Source organism: Sphaerodactylus townsendi, linkage group LG03, assembly GCF_021028975.2.
Source record: "Sphaerodactylus townsendi isolate TG3544 linkage group LG03, MPM_Stown_v2.3, whole genome shotgun sequence".
Lineage (NCBI taxonomy): Eukaryota > Metazoa > Chordata > Lepidosauria > Squamata > Sphaerodactylidae > Sphaerodactylus > Sphaerodactylus townsendi.
Genome location: NC_059427.1, coordinates 35,822,595 through 35,837,337, shown reverse-complemented (window position 1 = coordinate 35,837,337; position 14,743 = coordinate 35,822,595). Strand labels below are relative to the sequence as shown.

The 14,743-nt window shown below is 41.4% G+C and overlaps 1 protein-coding gene across 9 annotated transcripts in view; it reads left to right on the top strand.

The window, feature by feature from the left end:
* FOXP1 (forkhead box P1) overlaps positions 1-14,743 on the top strand; it is a 641,222-nt gene that overhangs the window by 263,457 nt on the left and 363,022 nt on the right. For all 9 annotated transcript variants that reach the window (XM_048490247.1, XM_048490263.1, XM_048490248.1 and 6 more), the window contains one exon: positions 5,378-5,442. The gene's annotated coding sequence lies outside the window, so the exon portion shown is untranslated. The remainder of the gene's footprint in view (positions 1-5,377; positions 5,443-14,743) is intronic.

The window sequence follows — 14,743 nt, the reverse complement described above, 5'->3', positions numbered from 1 at the left end:
ATATCTGAAGAACAGAAGTTCCCCATTCCCATTCGGTATAAGAACATAAGAAAGAGCCTGCTGGATCAGACCAGAGTCCATCTAGACCAACACTCTGCTTCTCGCAGTGGCCCACCAGGTGCCTTTGGGAGCTCACATGCCGTTCCCGAGCACCTGGTCTACTAAGGCATTTGCAATATACTTATGCATCTTCCCCTGAAATGCTGGTCCCAAGGTTCTGGGGATCCCCCAAGAACATCACTGCACACGATGTGGTTGTCTGTAGTAATGGACAGAATTTGTGAAAACTGCTTCACATTAAATCATACTTTCCTGATCTGTGTTGTCCCATGATGATAAATTAAACCAACATAATTTGTCTAGATACCTTTGGTGAAACAAAGCGAGAGATACATGTATTTAGGGACTAACAAGAACATTTCCCCATTATAGTCCCTGTCTGTTTACTTTTTCAGAAATGCTCCAATCACAAACCTATATGTTTGTTCCATGTGCTAACTCCTCACTCTCTCCTGAAACGGCACTTCAAATGAAAGTTTGCTGATGTGCATGTTCCTTACTTTATTTAAACTTCTCTTGATATTTTAAAGATTTGAGCTAAAACAACAACAACAGCTCTTGCACCTTAGAGACTAAGCTGGTAGTCTTTGTACATGAAACATAGTTGTTTTTTTCTGACTATCATGTAACTAATTTTAAACTAGCTGGTCCCTGTGTAGATAGTGAAACCTAAAGAACAAAACTACTCATAGACAAGATGCAGCTCTCTGGGGACTCCCCAAGTATGCAGAAAAAAATGCAACATGTAAATTAATTATAAAAGGAGTCCGCCTGTAAAAACTGGCCAGGTAAGGCTCACGCTAAACTGGGGAATTCAAATGCCTCAGGTGCACAGCCTGCTATAACACCGACAGTAGCTCAGGCATTGCCTCCACCTGCAAACAGGTGGCAGAATGAGGCAGTTGACAAACTGTCACCAATTAATGTTGCCAATGGGAAGTCCAAACCAAATGGCCCCTGCAGTACTGTCAGAACTCTGCCAGTTGCCCTTCCAGGTAGTGACCCCCAGGAAATTTCTCTGTATTTACTCTATCCCTGTGAAGACTGAATTGGCTTCTTATGATTGTATGAATGACTATAATAGCCCAGTAACTGGTGATATGTTTATCCTACAGCTGTTACAGTTGGTGAAAAAATTAGTCTGCTAAAGCCCTAGGGAACTTAGAGAATCTCAGAGGGAAAAAATGAAGTTGGAAATGGTATGGGATTTCCCAGTGGTTTCTGTTCTTCCCACTGTGTGATTCTTCATCTCCTCCCACCCTCCAGCCTTTCTCAGTATCTAACACCAAAATGAATGGATCCCATCATGAAAATGAAAGCAACGAAGCTGGGCCATGCATAGACATTCATATGTTAAGTGCCATCAATTTGCTTCTGAGTTATGATCTCTAAAACACACATACATAAAGCAGATGTTTGTACATGCTCCTGGGGTATGCCAAAAAGATGACCTTGTAAATGAATCAGTAGAAACAGAAATCTAAAATGGTCTAATGAGAACTAAATATGTTCAGAATTGGTGGAAGACCGAAAACAGGTGAACATCTGCTATAGGGAAAATGGGGAAGGGGGGACACAATTCTATCCTGTCCCTTCATCAACTGTGATAGCGTCGTTCAGTCACCCCACTGGAGGAAGAGCGTTTTAAATTGGATGAAGGCTTCTAACTTTGCTCAGCAGAGTGGTAGGATCCACCCCGGTGACTCAAGCGTAACACTGTAATTATTTATTATTTATAAATTAATGTTCATGTTAAATATTAAGGAGCAGAAATGCAGATCCTTACCAAGCAGTTTCCGCTCTAAAAAAATGATGGGGGCCAAAGGAAGGAAGAAAAAGAAGGTGAAGATAGTGGAAAGTTCTGTTGGGCAAAATTTCATTTCGGCAGGGGAGGGTGCTAAGATGTTGTGCTGGAGCCTTCTTGGAAAAAGTAAGTTGTTAGGATGGAGGAAGGAAGAGACGCATCATCATTTTTGTAGTTCTGGGAGAGATTGCCAAGGCTACAGTGCTACACTGTGAGGAGAGAAAAAAAAGAGTAGAGGACCGAAGACAGATTGTTGGGGATCCCAATTGGAAAATGGCCGAGGAAGAAATTTTATCTGGGGGGAATGTTGAATAAGTGATTAGGAATGGAAGGGAATTAGTTGAGGACAGAATTATAAGACTTTAGAGTGGGAAAGGAATCAGCTGTATGAAAAAGCAGGAGTGAAGCAGGAACAGAAGGCAGTTTCAAATGAAAGGTGGAGTGAGAGCAGTGTCAAGTTGGACAAAAAAAATCCCTGAGAAAGTGGGAGGAAGTGGCATGTTCTCAGATTTGGTGGAAATGGTTATAGGGGAAACCAGATGGCTCTTGGGGGTGTGGGAAGAGGCAAAAGATGAGGTGGGGGGATATTGGAAGAAGCCGTCATCTTTGAGTGTGACAGAGGAATACCTAGGGAAAGGAAGCATGCACTTATGTGATGGAGAGCAGGGAATGATTACAAGCAGGAGTGTAGATGGAATAAGATTAATAGGCTTAGGAGGCTGAAGAAAGGGCTGAAGGAGGTGTAGAAAGAGGGAAGAGATAAAGAATGAATGTGATGCTCAGTGCATAGGTTTGATTTTATAATTTACAATGTACCATAATCTTGGCTTGGGAGCGAAGACAGGGAAATGGTAGGGCAGGCATTAGAGGCTCCTGGAAGGTGAAGAGGACATTCCTGGACAATTATGGGTAAGGGTGGTTTAATAATAGGGCTTAATCAGCAAGCTGACAGAAGGATGGGATGGATTAATCACTTTCAGAGATGATCAGCCACTCAACAGCAGGAATTGGTGTATCAGAAGGTATGAATTGGGGCTTTGGAGGCACAAATGATTTATCAGGAGGTTTGGGCGAATTAGTAAAGTATTGAACATGGGAATGACTTGCATATTGAAACTGTAGCATTTGGGGTGGTCAGGAGTGATGGACAAGGGATAGCGTATGGCTAGTTTCCCACTACTGAAGTATCTACTTCCCTGACCTGAATGGCCCAGTCTAGCCTGATCTTGTCAGCTCCCAGAAGCTAAGCAGGGTCAGTCTTGGCTAATACTTGGATGGGAATCCACCGAGAAATACTAGGGGCACTATGGAGAGGAAAGCAATGGCAAAGCACCTCTGTTTGTCTCTTGCTTTGAAAATTCTGCTGGGTTGCCATAAGTTTGGTGCAACTCAGTGGCACTGGATACACACCAAAACATGCCTGAGCAATCACAACTTTGGGAAGTGCTACCACAACACCTACTCTTTTTAAATTAACCTAGAAAAGGAAGTAATCTTCATTTTTGTTATTAGTTACACTTACATTCCACCTGCTTTTTGTGGCACTCGAGGCACTGAACATTGGGTTCCCAGGAGATCTCCGGTCCCATGTTCATTAAGCAGCAAAATACGAAAGGTTAATTGATCTTGGAGGTTTGAAATGAAAGTAATTGCTGCATATATTTCAGTTTCTTCCCGAAATTTCTGTGGGTTTTTTTTCCTGTTAAAAATGGTGGGTGGGAGGAATCTATATTCCTTAAAATTTTCTAGAAATGTTAAGTTGCCAATCCTACTGTGTCATTCTGTGGAAAAATTGAGCAGGAAACATGATACCACCAACAAAGAATGCATGGTAATGTCCTTTTTGACTGGAGGAGGACTAGCTTATCATTTAGTTTAGTTCTTGAAGCTTCTAAACTTTCCTCTGTGTAGCCACAGAATCTCAACAGCGTGCCTGCACAGAAAACCACTGGGAAAAATCAGTTAAAAGGAAGCAACGTCTGTGTAAAAGAACTGATTATATATATGCCTCCATGACTTATGTATAACAGTAGAATTTAATCACTTGTAACATTCATTGAATTGCACCTAATACTACCAAAGCCTGAAAGACTTGTGGGAAACAAACAACTGTTAATCAAATCATCAACGCTTCAGTCAAACTTGTTACTGCTCATAGTAAGTAAATTTAGTAATGTGGTGCTAAAGTAATATTTAGTATTTAGTAATGTGGTACTAAAGTATTTTATTTAGTATTTAGTATAGTACACTGTATTTAGTAATGTGGTGCTAAAGTATTTTATTTAGTATTTAGTATAGTACACAGTATTTAGTAATGTGGTGCTAAAGTACTAATAAATAAATATATTATTATTTATTTATTTTGCACTATTGTTTTAGTTGTTCTGTTGTACACCACCCACAGCCCTTCGGGGGTGGGCAGTTTATCAAGTTTAAACAGCAACAGCAACAACATCTGTCAAATTCAGAAGGCAGCCCTGCTGGGATCCGCACGGATACTACACCGATACATTACAACTTCCTAGGCCTCTGGGTGAGGCTGGAATTGTAATGAAGGCCAACAACCAGCTAAAGATCTGGCAGCTGTGAAATCTACAACAATAATACTAATACTAATAATACTAATACTAATAATAATAATAATAATAATAATGATGATGATGATAACAACAACAACAACAACTCAGTGTAAGTAGTATTAAAAGTTTGATCTAGGAACTTTATCTGATGCACATTTTTGTTCTTTTAAAAAATCTTCTATTATTGATTTCAATCACATGAATGGAAAGTCTTGTTACATTCTGTTTTCACCAAGACAGTTAATGATGTGCTGTTTAGATGGACATATACGTGCTGCTTTTCTTCCTCAATGTCAATTTACTTTTCCATTTTTATGACATTAGTAATTATTTGTACACTTGATGAGCTCTCTGTACTTTAAAACTAAATGCCCTTTACAGAAGCAGGTAGAGGGATTTCTGAATGAAGCAGTCAATTGTGTTGATGGAATCAAAGCATTCTGTCTGGTGTCTGGAACTATCTTTTTTCACGAAGAAATACAAAGGTATTAGCAATAAAAGCAAACCTGAAAAGAATTAGAATGAGTACAAACATACAAAAATATGTTGAACTGAAAGTTTCCCAGTCTCTGAGAACAAAAGGTTCCAAGTAATATATTATTTAAGGAGGGAAGAAATTATAAACATCAAGATATAGAAAGTTCGTTCTAAAGAACAAAGAGGGTGTCATCTCTGGAGTTTTCCTTTGCCCCAAAGACCAAGGTGTGTTTGTTGAACTGAAGATCCTCACAATGGTTTATTACTGATAAGTAACTACTCTGTAACTTGATTGTTTCTATTAACTCTCTGAAAGTAATGCACCATTAAATGCAATTGGACTCATTTGCTGCTTTATTTATAGTTGCCTTTGCTAACGTGATGCCAGTGAAAAATATTCAGTGTTGTTGTTTCTTTTGATCAGCCATTCAAACTGTGGTATCCGTTTTGTCACCAGGGTAAGAAAATTGACCTTTTTGGTTGGCTGCAGTTGAAGATTGCCTTACAGGAGTCACTAGAAAGGTAAATAACATTTCATATTTGCACTTGGTTTGTGTGGAATGGAGCAAATGCATGAATTCAGTACTCTGCCTTGCTGGCCTGTATGCCCATGGATATGCCTTATCTCATTGAAGGTGCCATCGTTTAAAGTGCCATATGTTCCCAGTACAAACACAACGTGTGTGACTGGATGTGCCAGATAGTTTAATTAACCTGAAAGCTCTGAGTAAAATCATAGTTCTTTTAATTTTGTTCTACATTCACCGTTTTCTTGATGGATGGAAAAGAGACTCATGGTTCCTGTGCAGGAGCAGCTCTTCAGAGAATATCTGTGTTTGAAAGTTTTTGAGGCAGCCTGGGGCAGATTACACCTAGCATAGGTTAGAATTGGTTTCGATATAAGGATGCAATAAATGGCTCCTAGGCTGTGGTTCAGTACATACTTATTACAGTTTGTTTGAGGAGCAGTCGATTGGGTGCTAAATCAATGAAGAATTTCGGTTGTATTATAATTTCTGTCCATTTTCATTTTCTTTTGCCATCTCAAATAGTTTAGTGGCTGGAGAGAGGTTTGTGGCAGCAATAATAGTCTATGTTAGTGGTGGCGCACCTATGGCACAGGTGCCAGAGGTGGCACTCAGAGCCCTCTCTGTGGGCACGCGCGCACAGAGTTCATCATATGGGGGGTAATCGCCCCCTCCACACACACATACACATCTAGGCTGGCCTGGGCCGCTGGACTTGATGTGCGTGCACCTCAGCAAGCAGGGAGGACTCGACTGGTGGGCCTGGTGCCTGTGCTCCAGGTGGCTGCTGCCCTGTGGGGGGGGGGGGGCGGGCAGAGGCAGCAGAGATGCTAGAGAGGCGCAGAGCGGCACATGTTGGACTTGCTGGAGGCTACAGCAGGCTGGACCCTGCTTGAGGGGGTTAAATTGCTGCGTTGGCACTTTGCGATAAATAAGTGGGTTTTGGGTTGCAATTTGGGCACTTGGTCTCAAAAAGGTTCACCATCACTGGTTTATGTGGAAGTTTGGTCCATACTCAGTTGCAGAAAAAAGCAGCAGTAAACCAGGCCCTGGGAAATTTAGTCCTGAGAGTCTGTTTAGTCAGTTTAGGTTTTATTGGGCTAGTTGAATCTATTGTCTTGACTTATCACAGAATCTTAGGTATACTGACAACAGGCAACATATAGAATATATGTTTCTTTCTGGAGCCAATTGGCCATGCTGGCAGGGGCTGATGGGAATTGTAGTCTATAACATCTGGAGTGCCAAAGGTTCGCCATCACTGGCTTAAGTAACCTTTGGAGCATTGCCCTTTTAAGAAAACCATAGAGACAGGCTGCCCTACAGGCAGCTTCTCTAAAATCAAGCCTGAGTCTGCCAGGAACGGAAAGAAAGGGTGAGTTAGTGACTGCTTTCTCTGCTTCGCTGTCTCCTGACTTCTTCTCTGCCGCCCCCTTTCAGCCGCTTTCTGTGCCTCGTTCTCCTCTGCCTTTTCCTCCACCGCCTCCTGTCCCGTTCACCCTCCATTGTCCCTAGCTTATTCCCTCTCCCCAAACCCACCTCGCCCCTCCTTAAAAAGCCTCCGAAAGGCTTCTGGGGTGCTCCTTTCCCCCAACTGCAGCTCCTTTGCTGGCTCAGCGCCCCACCTCCCCATGGACCTTTCCCACCCTAGACTTATACGTGAGTCAATAAGGTTTCCCAGTTCTTCAAGGCAAAATTAGGTGCCTCGACTTATATGCGGGTCGACTTATACGTGAGTATATACGGTAGCTAAATATAGAAATAAATAATAGATGATCTGCAAACCTTCCCCTCCTTTTTTTACACTTATAAAAACTGGTCTGAACCCCCTCCCCTCAATACTGTCCTTGAAAGTGTTGTATATGATAGCAAATGATTTCAAAGAAATGATGTTTATCTCCTCTAGCTTGGCTCACATTATTGTACTGGCTGATGTATTAAGAAAATGTCTAGTGGAAATAGACATTTGATGAATTTCATTTTTTTAAAAAAAGATCAGATATAATTAACATGTAAATATATCTTGCAAACACATTCCATGTGGGTGGAAATGACGTTCTCAACCCCCGATATATTCTGAAACCTTAGCATTATTTGTCACACATAATATTGTATTTTCCAGTTATGGGATCATTGAGATGTTTTATTTCTAGCTTTGGGCAACCATGAAAACATGAAGTTCTCTTTCAGCTTCATAGAGCAAGTAGAGGTCAGGTTGTAGGGGAAGCTTTGGAGCTTCCACTGGTGAAAAAGATCCCATTCAAGCAAGGTGTATATTTGTGGTATCCAAACCAGAGACATACACTGGATAAAGCCAAATCATGATCGTATTTTGACTTTATGGGAACTCTCCTGGTGAGCTTCTGACCTAGACGGCTGGAGGAGGGGTAGGCCTTGTTCTTTCAGTTGCCGACGGAGTCTATATTTTGTGCAGTTTCTTAAATTTATCTTCTGTGTTTATGCAGTGACAGTCAGGGTGTTCGCTTACTCTTTTTGAGAAGAGATTTTGAGTCTTTCTGGTTCAGAGACATTTAGGAGAAATGTTTCTCCATTTGTCAGGGACATTCCTTTTCTTACGATAATCTCAGTCCAATGTGGCTTGTCCCTGAAGGTCCCATGATGTCCAGCATGACTTTTAGGGTGCTCAAAGAGGTCCCTTGCCTCATTTTTTCATTAGTGGAAAAGCTGGTTGGATCCAACCCAATAAATGTTTTTCTTTAATGAATGGCACTCTAATGAGAGATTGTACAGATTCCTTACTTTTCTATGTTAACCTCTATTGAAATACAGGTAGCACAGTATGTGACTGTTAGTATGCAAAATTCAGTTATGATCACCATAACTGTTGTGGCTGGTTACGATTCCTATTTTGTAATACAAGAGTTTTGCATATAAGTGTTCTTGGAATTGAGCTTTTTCTTGCATTTCCTGGCCTTTTGCAAGGTAGCCAGCTCTCATCTTGCCCCACTTATACTAGGTAGCCTTAGGTAAACAGTTCTTTCTCAGGTCCATCTAAAATATTGGACAGTCAGTGTGATGCAGGGGTTAGAGTGTTGGGTTGGGGTATGAGAATCCAGGAGCAAACTCCCACTTGGTCATGGTTTACTGAGTTGTGTGCGTTCTCGTTCTCTCTCTCTCTCTCTCTCTCTCTCTCTCTCTCTCTCTCTCTCTCTCTCTCTCTCTGAGACTAACCTACATCACATGGTTGTTTTGAGAATAAGATGAGGGAGCTAGGAATCATGTATTCTTTCCTGAACTCTGTGCAGACAGTGAGAGGTAGGAAAAATCCTACCTTGGATTCTCCCCTTCAGTTTGCTCCGATAGGGTAATTCTGGATCAGACCAAAAGTCTACCTAGGCCAATGCCTTGTTTCCCACAATAGCCAGCCAGGTACCCAGAAAGTCTAAAGTCCAAAACCATCCCATCTCATCACCTTCCAATAGCTGGAGAATGCATTGCCAGTGAAAAATGGAACTTCCATTTAGTCATCATGGCCATTGAAGGAACCATGAATTTGTTTAATCTACATGCCCTGACCTGGGTGCCCTATGTAGATTTACCCTAAATAAGAATGTAAATGCTACATTTATTAATGGGGTAAAGCTAAACAATATACATTGTATTGTCGAAGGCTTTCATGGCCGGAATCACTGGGGTGCTGTGTGGTTTCCGGGCTGTATGGCCGTGTTCTGCTAGAACACAGCCATACAGCCCGGAAACCACACAGCACCCCAATATACATTGTTCTATATAACTTGGCTAATCAGCTGCTATGTATCTGTGTGCATAAGGCATTTTCCCCTCCTGTACTGCCATTTATTTTCCCTCATGCTTTCAGTGAGAATAAAACTCCTCTCTTAAACAGAGTTTAAAGTGAAATAGAGATACATGCCATATAGTAATTTGCATTTTGACTGGAAACTTACAGATGTGTTTTTCATCTTGTTGAGAATGGAAAACGCCAAGACAATAAACTCATAGTAGTGGGAGTCAGTAATGGAAATGGTGACTGAGGAGCTCTAATTGGAACGGTGCCTTCAAAATAACAAAGGTTAAGGGTTTGGCTGATTGAGATCAAGCTCAGTTGCTTTGATGGCTTAATTTCAGGTGAATCCTGCCTTTTCTGTTCTTTATCAAGCTTTTCATTGCATTGGCAAAGCTGTGTTTTTTCCCTTCCGAAAGGGAAGTTCCCGTAGTCCTTCTAAACCTTCTCAGAACTGAACAGAAAATGGATTTCCCACATTAAAAAGAGGAAAAGAACATAGCAGTTTGCATGTTTCTCTCCAGTTTGGCTAGTTCGCTATGTTGGGCACAATCCAGGCAAATATAACCATTTTGGGAGTGAAGATTGCATGGTAAAGGTTGATCTCATCAGCTCTCATAAGGTAAGTGGGTCAGTATTTTGAAAGGAGATCACCAAGGAAGACTCGGCAGAGGCAGACAGTGGCATACCAACCCTTCTTGTCACTTGTTCTGAAAGCCCTTGCTGGGGTCGCCATACCTCTGCTGAGATTTGGTGGCACCTAATGTACACGAAGATCTATTGAATCCAATTGGTGATAGAGTTAAACATAAACATAATTCTTCAACTGAAACCAATGGCATCTAAATGGTTAAACTGTGGGAGAAAGCCTAAGCAGGTCTATTCAGAAGTATTGGGGCACTTCTAGGAAAGTGATCTTGGGCTTGTAAACACAGTCATACCTGTGGATTTCAGATCCTTGGGTTCTCCTTTATTTTGTGTGGTTAGTCAAAATCTATAGTTAATTTGCTCTACCCATTACACTACATTAAATTGAATTAAAATATTAAATTTCTAAAAAGAAAAAAATACACATTTTATAAGAAGATGCTTGGTAACTTTAAATTTCTTAGAAGAAGTCTTTTAAAAATGTACATAAAGGGATTTTGATTTTCTTAAACATGGGGTTGTTTATGTTGAGGAAAACTCCAAAAATATGATTAGAGTGTTGGACTTGGCCCAGTAGGAGCCTTTATAACTTTCAGGACTCTGTTGGGTCTGAAATGGCCACCCCAGACACTCCTAAGTTGATTTGCTGCTGCAACTTGGCCAGATTTTTCCCAAGGAGAGGCTGCTGTGGTTAAGAAGCTGGGAAAGCTAAAAACCAGTTGGGGGTAGTAGTCAGCATATCAGGCTAAGATCTGGAAGATGCCAGTGCAAATCCTCACTCTGCCATTGCAGCTGTCAAATAATAGAGTAAAGTATTAATATTGGTAACAAACTCTTAGCCACCATAGCAATGGCTATAACAAACAAATTGATTTATGGATCTGTATACAACCGGTACCCTAAAATGCGTTGTCTTTGCATTTGTGTATTGAAGATTTTAAAAACAACAACAACAACAACAACTGAATACCATGCTAGACAAGACCAGTGATCCATCTAATCCAACTTCAGACAGTGACGGACAAGATGTCCTTGGAAGGTCATACAAACAGCACATGGAAACCAATCCTTCCCTCTAGGTGTCCTCCCCAGAACTGTTATCCACAGATCTCTTGCCTATAACTGTAGCCAGTTGACCTGCGTTAGTATGCATAGCTAATAGAAGAAGAGGAGGAGGAGGAGGAGGAGGAGGAGGAGTTTGGATTTATATCCCCCCTTTCTCTCCTGCAGGAGACTCAAAGGGGCTTACAGTCTCCTTCCCTTCCCCCCTCACAACAAACCCCCTGTGAGGTAGGTGGGGCTGAGAGAGCTCCGAGAAGCTGTGACTAGCCCAAGGTCACCCAGCTGACGTGTGTGGGAGTGTACAGGCTAATCTGAATTCCCCAGATAAGCCTCCACAGCTCAGGCAGCAGAGTGGGGAATCAAACCTGGTTCCTCCAGATTAGATACACGAGCTCTTAACCTACGCCAGGGGTAGAGAACCTGCAGCTCGAGAGCCGCATGCGGCTCTTCTGCCCTTGCACTGCGACTCCACGAGCTGAGCCGCTGGCCCCATCCTTGCCCGCTCTGCAGGCAGCAGGGCTGACGCACCAACTGCCCGCAGCTGGCTGGGCCGCGCTGCGGGCTTCCCCTCTCGCCTGCCCCATTGGAGCAGGGTGGGCGCTTTCCCGGCGGCCGACGAGGCTGAGCCGCTGGCCCCATCCTTGCCCGCCCTGCAGGCAGCAGGGCGGACGTATCCATGTGCTTCTCAGAATGAGCGGAGTAAAAGGTAAAAAAAACCCCAATATATACAATATATATATATATATATCTTTATTTTAAATGTCAAAAATTATTTGTGGCTCCAAGTGTTTTCTTTTCCCATGGAAAATGGGTCCAAATGGCTCTTTGAGTGTTAAAGGTTCCCTACTCCTGTCCTATGCCATTCGATGAACCTTCTTACCCAGAACTTGCCTAACTAGTGGCTCCTTTTGTCTCTCCTGAATCTATTGCAAGTTTACTTTTTTGGTTGCTCATAAATTCTAGTTGTATGGAATAAGGAGAACGAGGTTCTGCCTATCCACTTTCCTGAACTCTTGACTAATTTTATCAGCTTCTGTCATTCATATCTCCGCTTTGTTGTCTTCTTCTAAATCCTCAAATCTCTAAGCTTTTCCTCATACATAACCAATGTTTTGGTCATACTGTTCTGCATTTTCTCCAGCACTTTGATATCCTTTTAGAAATTCAACAGCCAGAACTGTACATAATACTCTAAATGCAGGTGCATCACAGTTCCATATAAGGACATTTAATTTCTATCCATTTGGTTTTCAATCCCTGTCCCAATAATTCATTTTTGCACACAGAGCCAATTATTTCCCTTTTCATTCACTTTTATTGTGATTACACTTATTGAGAATTACATTTGTGAAAAATACACACATACACACATGCACAAGGAAGGAAGGAGGGAGGGAGGGAGGGAGGGAGGGAGGGAGGGAGGGAGGGAGGAAGGAAGGAAGGAAGGAAGGAAGGAAGGAAGGAAGGAAGGAAGGAAGGAAGGAAGGAAGGAAGGAAGGAAGGAAGGAAGGAAGGAAGGAAGGAAGGAAGGAATGACTTCTTGACTCACCCTCATTATTAATACTCAAAGAGCATCAAATGTTGGGGAGACAGAATCTTGATTCTTTTTAATTCTTCTTCTGTATGGATCATTGTTCAATGTACTTTATAATTCTGTGAATAATAAAAGTTGATATCAATGTTCATGGAACAGATGTTACACTCACTGGCCTGTGATTTACTGGAACTCCTCTGGATCCACTTTTTAAAATCAGCAATTAGCAACTTTTAGGTCCTCTGGAATAGAGCTTGATTTTAAAAGGTTCATATTTTTGCTAGGAGAGCAACTATTTCATATTTGAGTTCTTTAAGAATCCTCAGGTGTATGCTGTCTACTTAGTTTTTAGTTTGTCCATTAGCTTTGCTCTCTTTGTCCCTCTATTTAAAATTCCTTCAGTCACCTTTCCTGGGAACCACAGTTACTATCCCGTCACCAGCAGTAACTAGGTAAATAGATCAGAAGGAGGAGACGTGTAAGAGGTTTTTTCCAGCTCAATTTAAAATTCACATTGGAAAGAAACTAATTGGTTAATATTGCTTGCTTCCTATTTAAAGTGAACATTCTGAGCGACTTAACAGTGCAATACTAAACAGACTTAACCCTCCTAAGCCTGTTGACTTGGTTTTAGAAGTTTTTGACTTGATTTAGTGTTGTGCTGTAAGACCAAGATTCTGAATCAAAGAATTACAAACTAGAAGCATTGCAATTAGTAATCATGTTTTTTCCTATTTAATTTCCAGTAGTTGGAATGGTAAATCCTGCTCTGAGTGCATCTGAGATATGAAAGTCCTGTTACAACTTTATCAGAGGGAGATTATGTTCAGAGTTCCTGCATTTTATAACCAATAATGGATCTGTTTGGATTGTGTGAGCTAGGTAATACAGTTGTCCTTTTCATATTGCAGGGGTTAGGTGTGTGACGCCCCCCTGCAACCTGGAAAACCGCATAAAACTCAATTCAAAGATTACCCTAAGCTGTAGTGTGAGAGACCGCCGTAAACATGCTGTGAACTGCAGTTCTTTTACTACAAATTTAATTTTAACGAAAATAATTGTGTAGCTGTTCATTTATGTTATTAAACAGTGATGTCATTAAAATTCCCATTTACAGTATTCTCATGCCAACCCATGATATACCAAAACAGCAGTTGGGAAAGTTGCGATGTGGAGCTTGTCTCCTGTACATCACAATGGTTCTTTGAAAAGAAAAACAACCAGACCAGAATGTTTTTCAGTGCTTGGTAGTGCAATTTGTGTTTTTTATTCTAATCTTTTCATAATAGGTAAAAGTAGGCACTGAATTAAAGTGACACGTTGGGCATTGGACTGTGTCCTTACCTCCCCTCCCTTACCCCCCCCCCCACATCTATTCTTACATCCAAAGACTGACATTTCAAAATGATTTTTGTTCCTGAATAGGAAGCCTTGTTGGGAGCAGATGAATAAAAAACGATGACTTTTTAAAAATAAAGTCATCGGGTAAGGAAGATTTATAAATTAGATTACAACATTATGGATTAATATAAAAATGATTTGAACAAATCTCATTAATATGAGCCACTGGAAAGCTGTCTTGAAGACTTCCAGTACTGGCCAGACCCATTCTATTGTCTGCTCCAGTTAATCGTCTCAGCAGAGCATGTTTCCTTCTGGCCCATTTCATTTTTGTCACGACTTTCTTAGCCGTTCTCTCCATTATGTATAGAATATAGTATATTTTATTGCAGCAAGTGTGGCTGTGTGCGGAACACAAAGTGCGCCGATTTAGACTTTATATAGACCCAGCCCGAAGCAGAATGACAGTCTTACAAGGCAGTTGACTTCAGTGAACTTACAGTGGTCAAACCCTGTTCAGGATTACATGGTACATACCTGTGACTACAAGAAATCTACAGCAGATGTTGGAAATTTTGTTTGCCAGAGTCAGAAAGAGCAGTTGCTGATCTTCAAGATGATATTTGACTCGTATAGGGCAGTATGGGGAAATCATCTCACATGTTTGTCCTTCTGGTCATTGTGACAACCAACAGAAGATGCCCCACTGGCTCAGTATTTCTATATGCTATCAAAAGCTCAGGAGGCTCTTGTCTATCAGGGTTAGCCACTATTCAGTGGGAATCTGGTTACTGACTGTGGCTAGGTCTGCTTGCTGATAGGTTTTGCAAGCGGCACTGAAGATTATCTCAGGCATCTTTCGCCTCTGCCTACTGAGTGTTTGAGTACAGCCTGATCTCTTTTATCAAGGAAGTGGTAAGATCTGAGTGGGAGACGACACCTCATTTC